General features: G+C 42.8%; 4 non-coding genes across 4 annotated transcripts; 3 read left to right on the top strand and 1 right to left on the bottom strand.

Moving 5' to 3' along the window:
- The first annotated feature begins 531 nt into the window (after nt 1-531).
- On the top strand, nt 532-605 carry trnac-gca (transfer RNA cysteine (anticodon GCA)). The gene has a single exon. It is a non-coding gene; the product is annotated as a tRNA-Cys (tRNA).
- Nucleotides 606-4,318: 3,713 nt separating this feature from the next.
- trnay-gua (transfer RNA tyrosine (anticodon GUA)) lies at nt 4,319-4,406 on the bottom strand. The gene is given in 2 exon segments: nt 4,319-4,354; nt 4,370-4,406. It is a non-coding gene; the product is annotated as a tRNA-Tyr (tRNA).
- A 2,461-nt stretch (nt 4,407-6,867) lies between these two features.
- On the top strand, nt 6,868-6,941 carry trnat-agu (transfer RNA threonine (anticodon AGU)). The gene has a single exon. It is a non-coding gene; the product is annotated as a tRNA-Thr (tRNA).
- A 5,419-nt stretch (nt 6,942-12,360) lies between these two features.
- trnaa-agc (transfer RNA alanine (anticodon AGC)) lies at nt 12,361-12,442 on the top strand. Its single transcript has one exon. It is a non-coding gene; the product is annotated as a tRNA-Ala (tRNA).
- Nucleotides 12,443-14,139: the final 1,697 nt, after the last annotated feature.

Here is a 14,139-nt window from a genome sequence, read left to right as displayed (position 1 = left end):
CACTCAACGTGACGCATCCAACCAAAGAGCTAAAGTCTTGTGTTGAAAAAACGGAATGATCTGACAACATCTTTGAAAGCGAATACAGTACATCCAGATAACCTTTTACAATAACCTTCAACAGGTTTCAATTATCATTCAATATGGACCTAAAGTTAGACTTTTAGGATAATTCTACCTGGAACAGCAGGCGGCAACATGGACAGACAAAAATGAGCTGAATGCAGACGAGGATAGGATTCCAACCCATGCGTGCAGAGCACAATGGATTAGCAGTGATGAGCAGTGGTTCTGACTTGAGTGGCCTTTTGTTTTGATGAACATCTACCACTGATCTACATCCTCTTTGGACCTTTACCTAACCGCAGCTATCAACAGCAGATGCTGCAGTGAGCCCCGTCCCAAAGCCCTCACCTATTCAGTCTATTTATGAAACATTTCAGAAGTCTCAGTCTGACCCCTGTGGTTCATACTTTAGTTTGTTTTCAGTCAGACCTGCTGATCTGCAGTGATGGACTGTGCGTGTTTATGGGGGGTGTAGCTCAGTGGTAGAGCATTTGACTGCAGATCAAGAGGTCCCCCCAGTTCAAATCTGGGTGCCCCCTGCCAAACTACATGTTTTCACAATGTCCTTAAAAGCAGATAATTCTAGCAGGAATAGCAGGCTGCTTCTATGAATGGAGAAATGTTGGAGGCCACTGTCACGTACACAAAGTCCAAAATTCGTCAGACAATCGGCATCATGGATTTTTCCCCCAGCTCCAACATTTGACCAATCACAGAAGAGAGATGTTGGAGCAGAGAGGTAAGTTTTTTTTCCCGAAGGGGGAGGGGGCGTGACCCAAACTAACTAGCTGGCTTGTACCATATTCATTCATTAAAATGTGAAAGGGAAGAAGCTGCATCACCTGAACAGGGACTTGAACCCCGGACTTCTGCTCTACCGACTGAGCTACTCAGGCTTCAGATTTGTTCACAATTCAGATGAAATTCAATTAATCATTCCAACTTGGCTTGTTGAGCCAGCCAGAGGTTGATACTGCAGGTCATCTCTCTCTCTGTTGTCCCTGCTATTCTTCATATTTGATCATAAAATCTTCAGCTCTACCACTGACCCACATCCCCGTGAGCAGCTAAGCCACAGAACATCTTTATGACATTCTACAGCTCCTATCAAAAGGCTTGTTGGGGAAATCCTTTCACTGTGTCACTGAAGTCCACAGCAGTCTGCTCAGTTTTTTAGTATTGTGACATCATCAGATGACATCTTCAGGTAATGTATCAAAGGCAGCAGCTCTTCAGACTCACACATCACTTCAAACCTTTGAGAAGTCATCCTGCATTCAAACCCCAGCAGAGCTTCACTCTCAGTGGAGTTCCTGCTCATCACTGAAACAAGCTGATGAAATCATCACTTCCTGTATTACAGTTGTTACCTGCAGTATCTGTACGAGGTAAATGGTAATTTCATTGTTCTTCTTGTGTTTGGCAGAAGGTAATTCAGTGATTGACCGCTTTTCAGAGGAGAGAAACTGGTAAGAGTCACGATGTTCAGGCACTTACATGGCAGCATGTTCTGAAGGGCTCGTCCGGTATTTGAATGGATGTATATATATATATATATATATATATATATACAATTGTATTGTATATAATACAATGGACTGTATCTGCTTTCAAAGCTGATGTCAGCTCTTTCTGTTTTTTCTACACAACTCCAACACCAGTTAGACAGCAAAATATGATGAGCCAAGTCCACCGTGACAAATAACAAAGGATTTTCTTTAGCATATAATAAACTGTCACATTAATGTCCTGAATGTGCTGTGTGTAAATAATGAGGTTCATCAAAACAAAGTCAGACTGCAGGCATGCCTTGAAGACATAAAAGTCTGGATGACTGGAAATTTTTTACTTCTCAACTCTGACAAAACAGAAGTTATTGTACTCGGTCCTAAGCACCTCAGAAAAATACTATCTAATCATCTCATCAGTTTGGACGGCATTACTTTGGCCTCCAGCTCCACTGTAAGAAACCTTGGAGTAATTTTTGACCAGGACATGTCCTTTGTCCCTCACATAAAACAAGTTAGTCGGGCAGCTTTCTTCCACCTGAGAAACATTAGGAAAATCAGAAACATCCTTTCTCAGGATGATGCAGAAAAACTAGTCCATGCATTTGTAACTTCTAGGCTGGACTACTGTAACTCATTACTATCTGGATGTCCAAACAAATCTCTAAAAGGCCTTCAGTTAATTCAGAACGTTGCTGCACGAATATTAACAGGAACTAGGAAAAGAGATCACATCTCTCCCGTGTTAGCTGCTCTTCATTGGCTGCCAGTAAAATATAGAGTAGAATTCAAAATCCTTCTTTTAACGTATAAAGCTCTTAATGGCCAAGCTCCATCATATCTCAGAGAGCTCATAGTCCCTTACTGTCCTAGCAGGCCACTCCGCTCTCTAGATGGAGGTTTACTTGTGGTTCCTAGAGTCTCCAAGAGTAAATCTGGAGGCAGATCGTTCAGTTATCAGGCTCCTCTTCTATGGAACCAACTCCCAGCATCGGTCCGGGGGGCGGACTCTTTAGTAACTTTCAAGACCAGGCTTAAAACTTTCCTGTATGACAGAGCGTACAGTTAAAAAGTCCTCTACTCTTTAGGTATGCTGCTATAGGCCTAGGCTGCTGGGGGAAGGACTGAGCTTCTCTCTCTCTCTCTCTCTCTCTCTCTCTCTCTCTCTCTCTCTCCCTCTCTCCCTCTCTCTCTCTCTCTCTCTCGCTCTCTGTCTCTCCCTGTCACCCTCTCTCCCTCTTTCTCTCTAACTCTCTCCTTGCATGCGCTGATAAAAACCATCCTTCTTTAAAAAAAAAAAAAAACAGTTTCACCCAGTTCTAAGCATTTATACTGCATTTACTAACCATGTTCTGCCAAAGTCTCTGTCTCTCCCAGTTCCTCTCCTCTCTCTCCCTGTCCTCATCCTGCAGGTGGTGACTCATCTCCATTCCATGTTCCTGCAACAACTGCTGGTCCCACATAGCATGAATTCTGTATTACAGCTCAACTCCATGAACTTCATGCAACAACATGTTCCTGCCTACACCCCCCCCCCGTCCAATGCCTGCCTGCCTGTCTCTCTCTCTCTCTCTCTCTCTCTCTCAACCCAACCGGTCGAGGCAGATGGCCGCCCCCCCTGAGCCTGGTTCTGCTCGAGGTTTCTGCCTCTTAAAGGAAGTTTTTCCTTGCCACTGTTGCCAAGTGCTTGCTCATCGGGGGATCTGTTGGGTCTCTTTAAATAAATTTATAAAGAGTTTGGTCTAGACCTGCTCTATATGTAAAGTGCCTTGATGTAACTTTGTTATGATTTGGCGCTATACAAATAAATCTGATTTGATTTGATTTTGATTTGAACCAGAGCTCAGGCTGTTGGTACACAAACAAAGAAAGGCATACTTGTGGATTCACAAGATTATATCAGGATCTGACCTTTTCCTGTTCCATCAGTAACCATCAAAGGAGATGCTGATTCTGTGATGTCACAAAGGTTCTAATGACATCACAGAGTTCAAAGACCCCTCCCATTTTTTGTCATGACCTCCACCATAGAGTGCTCACTGTTAATGAAGCTCAAAAGGCAATTATGGCACTTCCATCACTTCCTGCATTATGGCTTTTGCAGTTCATGATGTGTTCAGGTAACAGTCAGAGCTCCTACTTACTGAAAGGCCCCAATTGCCCCACCCAGGGGCAATGTTTAGTTCACTGGTTGCTGCATCTCCAAAGAGCTTCTTGTGGAGAATGTGGGCATGGATCCTACTACCTCTCACATACTAAGCGAGCGCTCTACAATTTGAGCTAATTGCATGCTATCATGCAAGCTAAGCTTTGAGAAAAGGCAGCGTTAACAACATCAACAGCTTTCAAAGCTATTTTGCGCTAATTCTGCTCAACAAAGCAGAAGGGTCATCTCTGCAGTTGTTCTCTGAAACCGTCTGTATCTGTATCGTCGAAGAAGTAAAAACAAATGGGAAAATAACACTCAGTAACATTTATGTTTCCATTTCAACATTTTTGAAGCACTGATTTACAGGAAAACATGCAGAATGTCATTTGTCACAGAGTGGGGATCAAATCCATGACTGTGGGGTTATTAGCACCACGCTCTAAACAGCCTGAGTTAACCTAACTTCTGAGATGGTGAGGATAATTCTAACTGGAAGAGCAGGCTGCAACATGGACAGACTAAAGCAACCACCGACGAGGATGGGATTCGAAACCATATGTGCGGAGCACAATGGATTAGCAGTCCAAAACTGATCTCCTTCGAGCCAGATTTGAACCAGCAACCTAAGGATTTCAATGAGGAGCTACTACAGTCCTCCGCTCTACCAACTGAGCTATCGAAGGGACAAGGTCAGCTGGACACCTGGAGTGTACCTGACGTAGTGGTGGTAACCAATGGTGGTATAGTGGTTAGCATAGCTGCCTTCCAAGCAGCCCAGCAACCCTAACACCAGAGAAAGGTTAGTGTTTTCTCTACATTCTTCACAGGAATTTAACTTATCTTGCCTGTCTCCATCCATCCCTCTGTCTTCAATGTAAACAACAGAATTCCATCACTCATGAACAAGCCCGGAGTGACGTAGTGGTGCTCATAATTTGCAGTCAGCATCGGTGGTTCAGTGGTAGAATTCTTGCGTGCTGCACGTGTTTGATTCTCAGCTGATGGTAATGATCCTCTTAACAACATCCAATTGTTAGAAACTCGGTGCTGCTTCCAATATAAAACACAGCTGCTCTACATGAAAAGTGATACAACAGTGGTCACCTCCTGTCTGTCGGCAGACTCATAACCGTGCTGGATGAAGCTGAGGAAAAAAAGAAAACTTCCTTTGAGCCGGAAACCTAAGGATTCAGCTGAAAGTCTCTACAGTCCTCCGCTCTACCAACTGAGCTTTCAAAGGGAGACGCTTGCTCTATTTATACTATAAATATAGTATAAATACAGTATATACTTATACTATTTCCTATATTAATTTAGATATCGCCAAATCATAACAAAGTTGAATGACACTGGGAACCAAATGTTGTTGTCTCGTTGGAGGGGATCATCAGCATAGGAGTGAAAATGAAATGAAAAGGTTTGGAGGAATGGGAGTCTGAAGAGCTGCTGCCTTGGATACATCAACTGATGATGTCACCTGATGACGTCACAATACTGTCCACCTGCAGCTCTATCAGGTTAAAAACTGGAGCACAAGTTGGTTCATAACAGTTTTAGATGCAGTCTGAAGTCTTTTTCCAACCAGTGGAACTGCCCCCTGGTGGTCATTAGAAGTGCAGCTTAACTTATCAGATACAACAATAACACAAAGTTATAATGATCAGAGCAAAGACTGCAGATTGATCATTTCCTTTGTAACAATTTAGTGATTAGTTTCCAGCTGGCATTGTGCACCACACAGGGGATGTAGCTCAGTGGTAGAGTGCATGCTCTGCATGCATGCATGAGGCCCCGCATTCAATCCCCGCCATCTCCAGCGTTGATAATGAAGCACAGGAAGTATTTATTTTGTTCAACACCCTGATATCTCAATTATCCACTCAGCTTGGAGCAATTTATCCTGTGTAGTCATCCTACCAAATTACCAAAGTGAACACAAGTGTACATGTGATGACAAAACAGCGGCCATTGAAGGCCACTTAAAAGCAAACTCCTAATGCTTTGGCCTCTTTTTTTAAACACACGTCAAAGCATCATAATGAACTTACGTCAAGTACATATAGAGCAGGTCTAGACCAAACTCTTATTCAAATAATTTTTACTTTTATTTTGAGAGGAGGAAGAAGGATATCCAATACATTAAGTTGGGGAGTCTGGGGTTCATAACCCAAAGATAATTGTTTGCTGTTCATCATGTAATTTCCTCTGATGACACCCGGACCAAATTCTTGTTGAAACAAAACATGTAACTAAATAAGTGACACTCTGTTATACTCCAGTCTGTATTATATTACAGACTACAAACTGCTGTTTGTCGCGTGTGTTTGGGGACATCTGGAGAGTACTGGACCTGGTAGACCTCCAAACCTACCTGGGTCTGAAAAGAGACAACAAAACAAGCCTGAGATGCTGCAAATGTGATGTCAATGCTTGTAAGGCCCACTCTGACCTGAGTGTCAAATGCCACTCATGTGCATGAATTCACATACATACAAACACAAGATCACACACAGATCAAGAGGTCCCCACTTAAGATCTGGGTGCCCCCTGCCAAACATACAAGGTTTCACACGCAAGCACGAACTCTGGCTGACTGTGATGTTTCTCATTTCAGCCCACCTGGTGTTGGTATCGTCTGTCACTGTAACTTTTGTTCATAGTGAGATGAAAAATGCCTAAATTAGCGGATTGGTCTTCATTGACAAGAAACAGACTGGCACTGGTGTGATTCGAACCCACACCTTTCATGCTGGATGTTCACCACCCACTTCTCCAAAGTCCAACAGTGAAGGTTTCAAATCCAGTTCAGTCCAATTAGTTCCAGTTTTGTTGTTGCTTCTGTCAGCAGAACTCAAAGGTATCTGTCAGGACCATAATTGTCATTAACAGAGTGCACTCTACTGTGGAGGTCATGACAAAAAAGTGGGAGGAGTCTTTGATCTCTTTAGAGATTTAGAACCTTTGTGACATCACAGAATCAGCATCTCCTTTGATGGTTACTGATGGAACATTTGTGGCATTTTTTTTTTTTCATTAACTTCATTATTTACACACAGCACATTCAGGACATTAATGTGACAGTTCATTATATGCTAAAGAAAATTTGGCAAGAGTCACGATCTTCACATCTTTGTATGTCAGTGTGGTGCTGTGGCTTAGTTGGTCAAAGTGCCTGTCTAGTAAACAGGAGATCCTGGGTTCAAATCCCAGCAGTACCTCATTGATGAAGTTTAGGGTTGTTGAGTTAAACTCATGTGACTTCCTCAGCATAAGTTCTATTAAAAAGACACAGTGCTCTCTCTGACTAGTCAGTTAACTGTCACAGTCTTCCTGTCTCCCTTTGGAACATCCATACATTTTGTGGAAGAGGTGAAACCAAACCAGATACTATCCAACAAAAACAGCTGAGTACAGTGCTGTGGACTGAATGATTTCAATGCAGATAGTCAGAAGGCAGAAGGTCAGATGTTGAAGAAACAAACAATTTGGGGGTTTTCATCAGCTGTAGGTTACAACCATCAATATTACAGATATGATAGACAACATTCTGCATGTTTTCCTGTTAATCACTGCTGCTGAAAAACTAATGTCTCATGATGGGACATCCAGTGTGTATAAATAGCAGAGGATGGTTTTGATCCATTGACTTCTGGGTTATGGGCCCAGCATGCTTCCACTGCACCCCTCTGCTCGCTACGTTCAGGTTGCAGTGTCCTCTCGAGTTTTGTGTAATTTTTGACCACCACATCCACTTTCTGTCAAAGTGGGTGTGGTGGTTAAAAAGTACTGAGACTTCCACCTGCAGTGTATCAAATGACCACGAGGGGCCAGCTTGGAAAATGAAGTCAGAGCTTATTGAAGAGCATCAGACTTTTAATCTGAGGATCCAGGATGCAGCTTCTTCCCAATGGCAGTTTTTTTGTCATCACATGTACATTTGTGTTCAGTCAGTAATTTGGTAGGATGACTACACAGGATAAATCACTCCAAGCTGCGTGGATATTTGAGAGATCAGAGTGTTGCACAAGATAAGCACTTCCTGTGCAAAAGGCCACTGAAGGCAGAACCACTGATCAGTCTAACGTTCAGACCACATCTTTTTGACAACAAACATGACAAGGTGGCCGAGTGGGTTGGAATCCCAACCTCGTCTGTGTTCTGTGATAACACTGTGAGAGATGTGAATTTGAGGCCTTCACTGTGGGACTTTAGGACAGAGCATCCAGCATTAATGGCTGAATGACTGAAGAGCTAACAGATACAACAGTGGCCAGGTCTGCATAATGTATGTTTAATGCTGGATGTTCTGTCCAAAAGTCCCACAGTGAAGGTTTCAAATTCACATCTCTCATGACAAGAGAAAGAATATTTGGACAGACTAAGGGGAGCTGAACACAGATGAGGTTGGGATTCCAACCCACGTGTGCAGAGCACAATGTCCAGCACTCCATCACCTTAACCACTCGGCCAGTCAACCAGAGTTCATGCTTGCGTATGAAAACATGCAGGTTTGGCAGGGGGCACCCAAATTTGAACTGGGGACCTGTTGACCTGCAGTCAAATGGCCACGCCGTTGATGATGAAGCTGATTGAAGATTATGTTACGGCTTCAGTTGGCGTCTTCACTGTGGCAAGTGTCTTGTCAAGTTCCTTTAAGTAACACAACCAGACAGCAAACTTCACACAGCTCCATGGTGTAATCGTTAGCACTCTAAATCTGTCATTCATAACATAACAGCGGGCATTGTGCACCACACAGGGGATGTAGCTCAGTGGTGGAGTGCATGCTTTGCATGTATGAGGCCCTGCGTTCAATCCCTGCTATCTCCAGCATTGATAATGAAGCAGAGGAAGTACTTATCTTGTGCAACACCCTGATCTCTCAATTATCCACTCAGCTTGGAGCAATTTATCCTGTGTAGTCATCCTACCAAATTACTGAAGTAAACACAAGTGTACATGTGATGACAAAACAACAGCCATTGAAGGCCACTTAAAAGTAAACTCCTAATGTTTTGGCCCCTTTTTTTAACTCCCCTTTATGTGATGTGTCTAATGATCTGCAAGTATCAAAATATCATCAAGGCATCAAGAATTAAGGAAGGAAACTGACAAGGCTTCTGAAATTCTCTCTGCCTCCAACAAAACGTTAATGAAATATGCCAAACTTTTAAATGTGATGAAGTAACATGATGTTCTATCTGTCACCAACTTAACTGGTTCAAATCCTTAACTTTAAAGAACAACCATGGAAGCATTTCGAAAAGAGAGGCAGTTTTCATTGTTTCATTTGTATTTTTAGCTCAGTCCCCACTTTGGAAGCTCAAAGTGACAGGGCTGCTAGATTTAAGATGATATCACATAATGCACTGGCAGGGCTACGGGCAGTGGTGGGATTCAAAGCCACGCCTCTGAAGAGACTAGAGCCTAAATGCAGCGCCTTGGACCGCTCGGCCACACTACCATAAAGTTGTATAGAATAAAGAATAAATAGAATAAAACCACAAATGACTGAAAACACACATATTTAAAATAGCATTCAAAGTCATTTTAACCAGCATTACTGCCATCATTTTATCTTAACATAAAGTCTGTTTTGTCCCTTTAATGCTAACATACAATGGAAAACGCCATAGACCGGCTAACGGGATTAGCATCAGTACCACGATCATTTTAAAGCGTCAGTGAATTTATTCCAACTCAAACATGGCAGTAATACAGACATGTATTCTCTCAGCTCTTACAGAACAATAAAACAGCAGGAATTTAGTTTCTACCTGCCTGTTTCTATCTGCTACTCGACATTACAAACCTCTTGTCACACTACTGACCCCTTCAGATTGTGCCACAGAGACATGATGAGCAGAGTGAAGCTCTGCTGGGGTTTGAATGAAGATGTCCTGTTTACAAGACAGACACTTTAAGCAGCTCAGCATCAGTGCTGCCAGTTTCTCTGCAGTCTGTCTCTGAAACCACGTCTGTGTCGGTGAACTCTTGTGCTCCTCACAGTTGTGTGTCACTTCCTCAAAGGTTTGAAGTGATATGTTAATCTGAAGAGCTGCTGCCTTTGATACATCACCTGATGATGTCACCTGATGATGTCACAGTACTCACAGAATTAAACTCCTCCTTTGAAGCTGCTTTGAAGAATTTCCAAAATCACATGTGATTCAGATGTAAACACTAAGGCTGCCCCACTGTCACCATTCAGAACAGCTGTGAAGCTTATTGATCATTCATTGATTAGTAATAATCAGCTCAGAACCAAACAGTGTATCTTTCATCCAAATCCTGACAGTTTCTCCACACAGGAAGTGTTTCAGGTGTCTGATGGAATAAACTGTTTCTACACAAGCTGCACAGAGTCCAGAGTCAGGCCGACCACAGAGCCTGTTCTCCTGAGCAGCCTGTTCAGTCTCTGTGTGTCTCCCTTTTTGGTGCTGTCTGCTTTAGTTTAGTTTATTTGTACATGTCAGTACTAGGGGGGCAGAACGCGGTGAGCGTGTTGTGGGTAGGACCCAGATGCAGGAGCCGGAAACCAGGTAGGTGGAAAAAAGGACTTTACTCAAGAACTGACACAGCAAAAAATCTACAGGGCATGGGCAAGACAACTAGGCAGGGCATGGACAAAATGACACTTGGCAAGGCATGGGCAATGCAACAACACGGCGACGCGACAACGACAATGATCCAACCAGGGCAAGACTGAAAACAGGGCTTAAATACACAGTGGTAAACGAGACACAGGTGATCCACATCAGGGCAGGGGAGACAGTCAATATGGGACACAACCAGGAAGTAACATAACCGGGAACACGAAGGGACCAGGACTACAAAATAAAACAGGAAGTGACATGGACAGAACACTAACACCAGCTTTAACCCAAAACCTGACAGTACATTAGAAGGACACTGATAAAGACTTCATGATAAAACACTGTGCAGGGGAAGTTAGAAGTCAGAAAAAGTTTATGGAAATAATAAAAGCATTAGAGTTTTCATTTTCACATGATTAGTTTATTTTTTATTTATCAGTGAATTCAAACTCTACAAATACTTCACGAATTTCACCACCAGGTGTCGCCATCCCTTTTGGGCTGTGACGTCACTGCCATAAAGCAATAAATTCTAATATGACAGAATTTACCGTTATGTTAAATTCCATTTAGAAAAAAAAATACTCAAAATGAAATCATTACAATGAAATGCGTGTTGACTGAATAAACAAAACTTATAACCTACAAAGATTTCTTCACTGTACGTCACACTTGTGATGAGTAACAAACACCTTCATCATGCTACACGTAAAAACATATTATTAGAGGTTTCAAAGTGACACTACACATGTGGAAAATAACATTCTTTGTATGTATGCAGGTTAATACTCTGGTCTATGCTGCCCGATGAGAGGACGAGCTAAGCGAGCTGCTCGATAGTATAAACCAGGCATTTATAATGTAAACGGTTCAAAATACAGCTAACTGGTAGATATATATACAAAACACACAAAACCATTCACAAACATTTAAATTCAAGAACACAAATACATATAGCATACCTGAAATAGGGGGGAAATGAATAAAGCACACTTCATTCAAAGTGAAGCCGTGGCCTCTGCAGCCAAAACTAATCACACAGGATAAGGCCAAACAGGTAGATCACAGATCAAGTGATAGTTTAATAACTGTTGTAACCCATTTTATACTTTCATTTTACTTAACATTTTAACCCTTTATAGGCATGAAAGGACTTAATATTTAATAATCATCTTTCACTCTTTTCTAACAACTATTTATATCACCTGTTTTTAACCAGTTTTTAGCAACTCATGAATTAATACTCAATATATATTTTAGTCAAATCAATCTATCACATATCCCACATAGGTGAGTACGAGGGATGTCTTATCTACACAAAATGCAGTGAAAAGGAAGTGGGGAGAAAATGCACCACAGAGCAAATGCACTGCCAATCTTGCAGTGGATTGGCAGTAATTTGAAAGTGTATTTGGAGCGCACTTGGTGGTGGTGGTGATTACTCTGCACTGCATTTTCAGTGTGATGTATTTTTTTTAGCACTGCTCAAAAGCTTTTGCAGTGAGACACATTTTTGCATTTGCTGTCAGTAAATGCAGGCAGCTGGCAGGATTCAAACCCATGCCTCAGAAGAGACTGGAGCATCAATCCAGCACCTTGGACCTCTCTACCACACTACCACCTTTACAGCAGGAATGACACCCATGTCACGTTATGAGAAACCTCAAAGCTGTGCCCAAAGTTTTGGGGGAGAGAATGGCAGAAAGACATCTTTGAAGCCTCTTGGACACACAACAAGTCAGCGTGCAGCATCCAACCTCACAAACTTTAAACTATATTTAACTGTTTGGATGAAAGTGGAGGCAGAATACCTGAAATATGGCATCTGCTTTACCACTGATCTACATCCTCTTTAGACATTTACCTAACCAAAGAGGCTCTGAGCTGCTGCCATCTGATGAAGCCTCCTCTCTGCTCACAAGGCTTCTGCTCTGTTTTAGGTGGATGGCGCATGTTATGAAAAATATTTCCTTTCCTTTTATTTCCTTTTAGAGATCTATAGCTCTATCACCTATGATATAAGGCTCAGTGGCCCTGTGTAGTTTTTGTGGCCGAGTGCTTAAGGTGATGGACTAGCAATCCATTGGGGATTTCCCACGCAGGTTCGAATCCTGCCAACAACGGTTAGCTTTCTTTGATTCTGTGAAAGAGCATGTTAGAGAATCTCTGTAATCTGCGCAGCGTTAATATATGGCTGTCTTTATGTTTTCCTGTTAATCAGTGCTGCTGAAAAACTGCTGACATTTTCCAGCTAAAAGTCATGTCTCATGATGGGATAGTGAAGGAACATCCAGTGTGTAAGAACTGCAGAGGATGGTTTCCATCATCCACCTCTGGGTTTTGGGCCCAGCACTCTTCCACTGCTCCACTCTGCTTACAGGTGGTTCTAACAACCTGTGATCTTGGTGCCTCTACATGAGCTGCTGATCGTCACTCTTCTTCCCAAAGGAGACGTCGTTTTGACTTTGCAATCTGATGGGCTCCTCTGCTTTGATGAATAGTCAGGATGGCTGAGCGGTCCAAGGCGCTGTGTTCAGGTCGCAGTCTCCTCTGGAGGTGTGGGTTTGAAAACATGTAATGGACTTACTGGTGTCTATCCTCAGCTGGGACTTGAACATAATCTCAACACTCAAGTGAGTTGATGAGTTAAAACAAGCAAGGTTAATGGCCAAGCTCCGTCATATCTCAGAGAGCTCATAGTTCCTTACTGTCCTAGCAGGCCACTCCGCTCTCTAGATGGTGATTGTGGTTCCTAGAGTCTGCAAGAGTAAATCTGGAGGCAAATCATTCAGTTATCAGGCTCCTCTTCTATGGAACCAACTATGGAACCAACTTCCAGTATCGGTCCGGGGGGTGGACTCTTTAGTAACTTTCAAGACCAGGCTTAAAACTTTCCTGTATGACAGGGCGTACAGTTAAAAAGTCCTCTACTCTTTAGGTATGCTGCTATAGGCCTAGGCTGCTGGGGGAAGGACTGAGCTTCGCTCTCTCTCTCCCCCTCTCCCTCTTTCTCTCTCCCTCCCTCCTTCCATGCGCTGATAAAAACCATCCCTCTTAAAAAAACACAGTTTCACCCAGTTCTAAGCATTTATACTGCATTTACTAACCATGTTTTGCCAAAGTCTCTGTCTCTCCCAGTTCCTCTCCTCTCTCTCCCTGTCCTCATCCTGCAGGTGGTGACTCATCGCCATCCCATGTTCCTGCAACACCTGCTGGTCCCATATTTCATGAATTCTGTACTACAGCTCAACTCCATGAACTTCATGCAACAACATGTTCCTGCCTACACCCCCCCCTCCAATGCCTGTCTCTCTCTCTCTCTCTCTCTCTCTCCCACTCTCAACCCAACCGGTCGAGGCAGATGGCCGCCCCCCCTGCGCCTGGTTCTGCTCGAGGTTTCTGCCTCTTAAAGGAAGTTTTTCCTTGCCACTGTTGCCAAGTGCTTGCTCATCGGGGGATCTGTTGGGTCTCTTTAAATAAATTTATAAAGAGTTTGGTCTAGACCTGCTCTATATGTAAAGTGCCTTGATGTAACTTTGTTATAATTTGGCGCTATACAAATAAATCTGATTTGATTTGATTTGATTTGACTTGTGTTCACTTCAGTAATTTGTTAGGATGACTACTCATGATAAATTGCTCCAAGCTGGGTGGATAATTGAGAGATCAGGGTGTTGAACAAAATAAGTACTTCATTATCAACGCTGAAGATGGTGGGGATTGAGCGCAGGGCCTCATACATGCAAAGCATGCACTCTACCACTGAGCTACATCCCCTGCATGGTGCACAATGCCAGCTGGAAACTAATCACTAAACTGT

This window comes from Echeneis naucrates, unplaced genomic scaffold (genome assembly GCF_900963305.1).
Source record: "Echeneis naucrates unplaced genomic scaffold, fEcheNa1.1, whole genome shotgun sequence".
Lineage (NCBI taxonomy): Eukaryota > Metazoa > Chordata > Actinopteri > Carangiformes > Echeneidae > Echeneis > Echeneis naucrates.
This window is presented reverse-complemented; position numbering and strand designations above follow the sequence as displayed.